The sequence below is a fragment of the Anopheles coustani genome, assembly GCF_943734705.1.
Source record: "Anopheles coustani chromosome X unlocalized genomic scaffold, idAnoCousDA_361_x.2 X_unloc_154, whole genome shotgun sequence".
Lineage (NCBI taxonomy): Eukaryota > Metazoa > Arthropoda > Insecta > Diptera > Culicidae > Anopheles > Anopheles coustani.
Genome location: NW_026525109.1, coordinates 1 through 10,000, shown reverse-complemented (window position 1 = coordinate 10,000; position 10,000 = coordinate 1).

Here is a 10,000-nt window from a genome sequence, read left to right as displayed (position 1 = left end):
AGTAATGTGCCCTCTTCCACATAGGGCAAGCTGGAATGTTCCATTTTACCCAGGACGGCCGAAGCGGCGTGGACCAGTGGAGGACTACACAATCATGAGGTTTGATATCGACTTGTGTGTTTCAATAGGATACCGATGGTATGGTTTGAACCGATTTGATTTAGCCATTCTGAAGTCATCACTTGGTTGAAGCGCTGAACTAGGGAGGCATCGTTTACATATATATTGGTTTTCGCATGCTCTACTAGGTTAATGTCATGAGGTTGGCTATCGAGCATGCCCAAGTGATGACTTGATTGTGTGCTTGCTTGAATTCTTCACATTTCATACCATCGGTTAGTTGTCGAATCATTCCTCGATCATAACCTTCGTTCTTGGTTCATGTATGCTCTCTTCCACATAGGGCAAGCTAGAATTAACTATCTTACCCAGGACCGCCGAAGCAGCGTGGACCAGGGGAGAACTATACTTTGTCTTGTATGCCCTCTTCCACATAGGGCAAGCTAGAACTAACTATCTTACCCAGGACCGCCGAAGCAGCGTGGACCAGTGGAGGACTATACTTTGTTCATTACACCACAGTATTAAGTATGGTGTCCTCTTCCACATAGGGCAAGCTAGAACTAACTATCTTACCCAGGACCGCCGAAGCAGTGTGGACCAGGGGAGGACTATACTTTATACTTCACACACTAGCCATACTGAAGTCATCACTTGGTTGAAGCGCTGAACTACGGCGGGGTAATCGTTTACAGGTTATAATCATATAGCTGCATGCTCATTAGTAGATAATGGAATATTGTATGGCAATATGAGCATGCCCAAGTGATGACTTTGTTTCAAGCTCAACAGGTAGGGTATTGAGTCCTCTTCCACATAGGGCAAGCTAGAATGAACTATCTTACCCAGGACCGCCGGAGCAGCGTGGACCAGTGGAGGACTCTATACTTTATACTTCACACCACAGTATTGAGTACTTCTTGCATAAAGCCCCTAATGAGAACCACGAGGGCTCTCTCAATGTAGAACCACAAGGGCTCTAGTACCGATTCTCTCGGTACGGCTTGGTCCGTGTTCCTTTATGCTTGTACTCGCAGAAAGTCTCAACCCGGAGGTCTTGACTTTGATTGTCATAGTTGGACTACGACGAGGCATCCGACCATTGCTGATCGAACACCCCTGATTCACCATCTTTCGGGTAGGCGGTACGCGTACCTCCGGACGCGGAAGTCTCAACCCGGAGGTCTTGACTTTGATTGTCATAGTTGGACTACGACGGGGTATCCGACTCATCGAATACCCCAGAAGCACACCATCTTTCGGGTAGGCGGTACGCGTACCTCCGGACGCGGAAAGTCTCAACCCGGAGGTCTTGACTTTGGTTGTCATAGTTGGACTATGACGGGGCATCCGACCATTGCTGATCGAACACCCCTGTTACACCATCTTTCGGATAGGCGGTGCGCGACACCACCGACGCGGAAAGTCTCAACCCGGAGGTCTTGACTTTGTATTGTTGGATAGTCCTCTTCCACTATAGGGCAAGCTGGAAATATTCCATTTTACCCAGGACTGCCGAGGCAGCGTGGACCAGGGGAGAACTTCACGGAATCTTCAGGCATCCATGATTGCCATAGTGCGTAAGCCGCCGCTGTGTGCGTCAACTCGTTCCCCGTGAGGAGGAGTCTAGCCGCCGCTAAAAGACGAAGCATTAAGTGTCCTCATTCCACTATAGGGCAAGCTAGAATGAACTATCTTACCCAGGACCGCCGAAGCAGCGTGGACCAGGCGAAGACTATACTTTATACTTCACACCACAGTATTGAGTACTACTTGCATAAAGCCCCTAATGAGAACCACGAGGGCTCTCTCAATGTAGAACCACGAGGGCTCTAGTACCGATTCTCTCGGTACGGCTTGGTCCGTGTTCCTTTATGCTTGTACTCGCGGAAAGTCTCAACCCGGAGGTCTTGACTTTGATTGTCATAGTTGGACTACGACGGGGCATCCGACCATTGCTGACCGAACACCCCTGATTCATCATCTTTCGGATAGGAGGTGCGCCCACCTCCGACGCGGAAGTCTCAACCCGGAGGTTCGGACTTAGAGTTTTTCCCATTTAAAAGTTTTTCTCTTAGCCATGCTGAAGTCATCACTTGGTGAACGATTGAACTAGGGCGGGTTAATCGTTTATAGGTATCATGTGGTTTGCATGCTCTCTTAGGTTAAGGTCATGTGGTTGGCTATCGAGCATGCCCAAGTGATGACTTTGTTTCACGCTTGCTTGATTTCTTCATGATTCCCTGTTATATAGTGTAATCATTCGAGAACAGGGAATCTTTGGTTTTGCTCAACAGGTATTGGATGTCAACTTGGTATCTAGATCGCATTAAGTCTCAACCCTTAGGTTCGGACTTGTATAGTGACATCTTGTTACGGTCTTGAGTCTCAACCCGCAGGTTCGGACTACTTAGTGTTTGATCGAATATAATATGGCAACTTGTGCCTAAGTCTCAACCCGCAGGTTCGGACTTCTGTTTATTTGGCCAATGTATGTATAAGGCAACTTGTGCCTAAGTCTCAACCCGCAGGTTCGGACTTGTGTATTTGTTCGAAGTCATGTATAAGGCAACGTGTGCCTAAGTCTCAACCCGCAGGTTCGGACTTGTTAGTGTTTCGTCAACTTTCATATGGCAACTTGTGCCTAAGTCTCAACCCGCAGGTTCGGACTTGTGTATTTGTTCGAAGTCATGTATAAGGTAACTTGTGCCTAAGTCTCAACCCGCAGGTTCGGACTTGTGTATTTGTTCGAAGTCATGTATAAGGCAACGTGTGCCTAAGTCTCAACCCGCAGGTTCGGACTTCTATAGTGTTTCGTCAATTATCATATGGCAACTTGTGCCGAAGTCTCAACCCGCAGGTTCGGACTTCTATAGTGTTTCGTCAATTATCATATGGCAACTTGTGCCGAAGTCTCAACCCGCAGGTTCGGACTTCTGGAAGGATCACTTGGCCACTAATGATCCTTCCGCAGGTTCACCTACGGAAACCTTGTTACGACTTTTACTTCCTCTAAATCATCAAGTTCGGTCAACTTCGATAAAGCAGACGCGGTTCACGAGGATCCAGCGAACGATCATCTCCAAAGACCTCACTAAATAATCCATCGGTAGTAGCGACGGGCGGTGTGTACAAAGGGCAGGGACGTATTCAACGCTGGCTGATGACCAGCACTTACTAGAAGTTCCGAGTTCATATGGACCATTGCAATCCATAATCCCTACTAAGTGAGTATTTGAGTGATTTCCCGTTCCTCTCGGAATAGGAGACACGCTGCTACCCACATTGTAGCACGCGTGTAGCCCAGAACATCTAAGGGCATCACGGACCTGTTATCGCTCGATCTCATTTTGCTAAACACAAATTGTCCTGCTAAGCAGCGTACCGTAAGTGCACTTGCGCACACGAACAGCGAAGGTGTCAGGTCATACTCCACCGAAAGGTCCTAACCCGTTCCAATCGGCATCGACGCATTAACGCTGACTGCGTTCTAGTTAGCATATGTGAGTCACGTTCGTTATCGGAATTAACCAGACAAATCAATCCACGAACTAAGAACGGCCATGCACCACTACCCTTAAATTTGAGAAAGAGCTATTAATCTGTCTCACCTCCATAAGTTCGGACCTGGTAAGTTTTCCCGTGTTGAGTCAAATTGAACCGCAAGCTCCATTTCATTGTGGTGCCCTTCCGTCAATTCCTTTAAGTTTCAACTTTGCAACCATACTTCCCCCGGAACCTGACTTTGGTTTCCCGGAAGCTACTGAGAGCACCTGGTTGTAGCGTCTCCCAATTGCTAGTTGGCATCGTTTACGGTTAGAACTAGGGCGGTATCTAATCGCCTTCGATCCTCTAACTTTCGTTCTTGATTAAAGAAAGCATCCTTGACAAATGCCTTCGCTTTAGTTAGTCTTACGACGGTCTACGAATTTCACCTCTCGCGCCGTAATACTAGTGTCCCCAACTACTTCTGTTAATCATTACCTCCGGTCTGAGTACAAACCAATGAAAGATTAGACCAAGGTCGTATTCCATTATTCCATGCAAGATTATTCTAGGGCGTTTGGGCACCCTGCTTTAAGCACTCTAATTTGTTCAAGGTAAACGTGAGCGGTCGAGCTCTATGTTACACTTGCACCCGTTGAAGGGCACACCATGACACAGACTTGGTGCCCTACCACACCATTGAGTCGCAACCAGATTCCGACTTGGCCCACCGACCACGGGTTGACCGGGTCGGCGGAGCCGGACTGTGTTGGACAAGTATCAACTTCGAACGTTTTAACCGCAACAATTTTAATATACGCTAGTGGAGCTGGAATTACCGCGGCTGCTGGCACCAGACTTGCCCTCCACTTGATCCTCGTAGAAGGATTTATGCTCTACTCATTCCAATTATGAAACATCATTAAAGAGTTTCATATTGTTATTTCTCGTCACTACCTCCCCGTCCCGGGATTGGGTAATTTACGCGCCTGCTGCCTTCCTTGGATGTGGTAGCCATTTCTCAGGCTCCCTCTCCGGAATCGAACCCTGATTCCCCGTTACCCGTTGCAACCATGGTAGTCCTCTATACTACCATCCATAGTTGATAGGGCAGATATTTGCGAGATCTGTCGTCGGTGCGAGACCATACGATCAGCATCATTATCCAGACTTCAACTCAATGACACGGAGAACCCGCGATTGGTTTGACTAATAAGTGCACCAGTTCCCGCGAGGGTCCTGGCATGTTGCATGTATTAGCTCTAGATTTTCCACAGTTATCCAAGTAACTAGGTTGATGATCTCGTAAATTATAGCTGTTATACTGAGCCTTATGCGGTTTCACATTAAATCTGTTTGTACTTAGACATGCATGGCTTAACCTTTGAGACGAGCGTATATTACTGGTAGGATCAACCAGAATTCCGACTTTGCGTTCGAATGTTCATTGTCCCATTGCACCCGGAGGAGCAAACACCACGTTCTATATGTTGTCAAGTCCGGTAGCACACGGGAGGCGAGCCCCCGTGCGAACCTCATTGCCCTCGTATCACACACACCCGATGCACCGGACAGGCACTTGAGCGGCATTCGACTCCGCTAAGCGCACGTGCGCCCGATTGTGCATGCGCTGACGGGGCCTTCATACCCCTACCACAGCGACCTTATGCCAAACTTCCATGAATACTTAGGTGAGCTGACAAGGGCCTTCATTTCCCTACCATCAACTAAAGGACACGCTAGGCGCGTCCGATCATTGCAACTGCGGGGCATTCATACCCCAATCACCACAGTACGCAATTCACCAGAGTTTAATCACAACCCCCCCGGACATGGCACACTATTAACTTGCAACAAAACTTAGTGTGTGCCGGGCACATCGGTTCCACAAAATCATTCCCGATGTACCCCAATTGGGGTTGTGAACGCATCCATGGTCCTCTGACACACCCAACCAAGCGTGGATACTACATACCTCAAACACCCAGTACACTAACAGACAAATCAACATATGGTTGCTTTCCCCCAGACATTTGCCAATCACTTGGCACCCGGACGGGAACTCGCTCCTGATTGCGCCAATGCCACCCATTTGCCAAGAGCGAGTTCTGTATGTAGATTTCATTTGGAAAGACAACCGTGTACTGGATATTCTATCCGACGATTACAGATGACGAGTACGAGACTCGACTACACTCACGGATAATACATTTTGGGTCGAGATTGCTTTCGGGGTTTTCGATTGGTCTTGCGCTTGTAAACGTATAACTTTGACTTGTGGTAACCTCGGTATGTTAGTCGATCACGTGGTTGTGAACTGGGTAGGGGTGAGCAATCTGTTCACTTGCACTCTGGGTAGGAATATGGTGAGCGCTATAGGTTAAAGATCATGGTATGGTTCCATCGTGATGACTTTCGCTAGATAGTAGTATGTTTGGATAGTTATAACGTTTTTGGCCATTTGTTCATAGTGTTCGGTTCATTCAGGAATTCGATTGGTCTTTGCTTCACACACGTGGTCGATCACTTGGATGTGAACTAGGGTGAGATTAAGGTGTTCACTAGTGCTCTTCGGTTTTGGATCAGTAATGAGCACTTGATTGGTTTCGCATAATATGTATCCATAGTGATGACTCTTTCCAGCTTAAGATTTCGTTACCAGTTTCGAATCCTCCCCACGTTCGCTTTTACTTGGTTAGGTTTTCGAGTGTAGATTTGAAAGCAATCTCATGTATGTATCCCATCTGATATAAGCCACTGACAGTTCATGTCACCTCGTTCAACTCTCGCTGGGTCACAGAAGTATGTTACTGCGCCCATTATCCCTACTCGGATAGGTTCGGTTCGTTCGTTTTATACTACGGTGAGTAAACTCAATTTGTGCATCGCATAGCCATGGAAAGCAAGCTTTCGCGGGCCTCTTCGACTGTTTTGATACGAGCTGTGCCCGTGATGCTTGTCATCCCAGGATACTAGACCCCTTTGGACGACCGCATGACCATCAGAAAGTAAATTCCACGTTCGGTTTATTTGCTACTTCCACCGTTCTAGTACTATGGGGTTGGAACCCCTAACATAAAGTATCTATGTAGAACCACGAGGGCTCTCAATGTAGAACCACAAGGGCTCTAGTACCGATTCTCTCGGTACGCTTGGTCCGTGTTCCTTTATGTTTGTACTCTTGTGTGTATAAAATTCATGTTCGATTTGGGATATTTGCTACTTTCACCTGTGCGCTGTGTATAACTACGGAGAAACTCAATTTGTGCATCGCATAGCCATGGAAAGCAAGCTTTCGCGGGCCTCTTCGACTGTTTTGATACGAGACTGTGCCCGTGATGCTTGTCATCCCAGGATACTAGACCCCTTTGGACGACCGCATGACCAACAGAATGTAAATTCCAGTTCGTTTTTGGATATTTGCTACTGTCACCGTTTGAGTACTATGGGGCTTGAACCCCTAACATAAAGTCTTTGTGTAGAACCACGAGGGCTCTATAGTACCGATTCTCTCGGCACGCTTGGTCCGTGTTCCTTTATGTTCGTACTCTTGTGTGTATAATATTCATGTTCGGTTTGGGATATTTGCTACTGTCACCGTTTGAGTACTATGGGGCTTGAACCCCTAACATAAAGTCTTTGTGTAGAACCACGAGGGCTCTATAGTACCGATTCTCTCGGCACGCTTGGTCCGTGTTCCTTTATGTTCGTACTCTTGTGTGTATAATATTCATGTTCGGTTTGGGATATTTGCTACTTTCACCTGGGTCCCGTTCTTCATACAAGTCTGCCTTGCTAATGTGGTAACTTTATAGTGTAGTTCTGACATCCCAATTTTGGGACTTAGCCGATTTTTCATGAATTTCCATATGACCCATAGGGTCCCTTTCTTCATACAAGCTTGCCTAGGGCGATCGGTCAAAACTTGTCTTACTATTCGATTGGTCTTCGCAGTTTCACCCTAGGCAATTCGCCTAGGTCTGTCTTCTTGAGGAGGCCAAAACCCGAAATAAGGAGGTCTGGCCGACCCTGAAACCTCCCCTGTCTTAACTACACTAACCCGATTTTTCAGGGTCCTCAGCGCCATACAACTTTGCCTAGGTCACTTATACTCTTGACTTAGGCCATCTGACTTGGTCCGTGTTTCTTCCTAGGGTTCACCTAGGTACTTTGCCTTGCTTGATGTGGTAACTTTTTAGTGTAGTTCTGACATCCCAATTTTGGGACTTAGCCGATTTTTCATGAATTTCCATATGACCCTAAGGGTCCCTTTCTTCATACAAGCTTGCCTAGGGCGATCGGTCAAAACTTGTCTTACTATTCGATTGGTCTTCGCAGTTTCACCCTAGGCAATTCGCCTAGGTCTGTCTTCTTGAGGAGGCCAAAACCCGAAATAAGGAGGTCTGGCCGACCCTGAAACCTCCCCTGTCTTAACTACACTAACCCGATTTTTCAGGGTCCTCAGCGCCATACAACTTTGCCTAGGTCACTTATACTCTTGACTTAGGCCATCTGACTTGGTCCGTGTTTCTTCCTAGGGTTCACCTAGGTACTTTGCCTTGCTTGATGTGGTAACTTTTTAGTGTAGTTCTGACATCCCAATTTTGGGACTTAGCCGATTTTTCATGAATTTCCATATGACCCTAAGGGTCCCTTTCTTCATACAAGCTTGCCTAGGGCGATCGGTCAAAACTTGTCTTACTATTCGATTGGTCTTCGCAGTTTCACCCTAGGCAATTCGCCTAGGTCTGTCTTCTTGAGGAGGCCAAAACCCGAAATAAGGAGGTCCAGCCGACCCTGAAACCTCCCCTGTCTTAACTACACTAACCCGATTTTTCAGGGTCCTCAGCGCCATACAACTTTGCCTAGGTCACTTATACTCTTGACTTAGGCCATCTGACTTGGTCCGTGTTTCTTCCTAGGGTTCACCTAGGTACTTTGCCTTGCTTGATGTGGTAACTTTTTAGTGTAGTTCTGACATCCCAATTTTGGGACTTAGCCGATTTTTCATGAATTTCCATATGACCCTAAGGGTCCCTTTCTTCATACAAGCTTGCCTAGGGCGATCGGTCAAAACTTGTCTTACTATTCGATTGGTCTTCGCAGTTTCACCCTAGGCAATTCGCCTAGGTCTGTCTTCTTGAGGAGGCCAAAACCCGAAATAAGGAGGTCCAGCCGACCCTGAAACCTCCCCTGTCTTAACTACACTAACCCGATTTTTCAGGGTCCTCAGCGCCATACAACTTTGCCTAGGTCACTTATACTCTTGACTTAGGCCATCTGACTTGGTCCGTGTTTCTTCCTAGGGTTCACCTAGGTACTTTGCCTTGCTTGATGTGGTAACTTTATAGTGTAGTTCTGACATCCCAATTTTGGGACTTAGCCGATTTTTCATGAATTTCCATATGACCCTAAGGGTCCCTTTCTTCATACAAGCTTGCCTAGGGCGATCGGTCAAAACTTGTCTTACTATTCGATTGGTCTTCGCACTTTCACCCTAGGCAGTTTGCCTAGGTCTGTCTTCTTGAGGAGGTCAAAACCCAAAATAAGGAGGTTCAGCCGACCCAAAAACCTCCCCTGTCTGAACTACACTAACCCGATTTTTCAGGGTCCTCAGCGCCATACAACTTTGCCTAGGTCACATGTACTCTTGACTTAGGCCATCTGACTTGGTCCGTGTTTCTTCTTAGGGTTCACCTAGGTACTTTGCCTTGCTTGATGTGGTAACTTTTTAGTGTAGTTCAGACATCCCAATTTTGGGACTTAGCCGATTTTTCATGGATTTTCCATATGACCCATAGGGTCCCTTTCTTCATACAAGCTTGCCTAGGGCGATCGGTCAAAACTTGTCTTACTATTCGATTGGTCTTCGCACTTTCACCCTAGGCAGTTTGCCTAGGTGTAGCTTCTTGAGGAGGTCAAAACCCAAAATAAGGAGGTTCAGCCGACCCAAAAACCTCCCCTGTCTGAACTACACTAACCCGATTTTTCAGGGTCCTCAGCGCCATACAACTTTGCCTAGGTCACTTGTACTCTTGACTTAGGCCATCTGACTTGGTCCGTGTTTCTTCTTAGGGTTCACCTAGGTACTTTGCCTTGCTTGATGTGGTAACTTTTTAGTGTAGTTCAGACATCCCAATTTTGGGACTTAGCCGATTTTTCATGTATTTCCATATGACCCATAGGGTCCCTTTCTTCATACAAGCTTGCCTAGGGCGATCGGTCAAAACTTGTCTTACTATTCGATTGGTCTTCGCACTTTCACCCTAGGCAGTTTGCCTAGGTGTAGCTTCTTGAGGAGGTCAAAACCCAAAATAAGGAGGTTCAGCCGACCCAAAAACCTCCCCTGTCTAAACTACACTAACCAGATTTTTCAGGGTCCTCACCGTCATACAACTTTGCCTAGGTCACTTGCACTCTTGACTTAGGCCATCTGACTTGGTCCGTGTTTCTT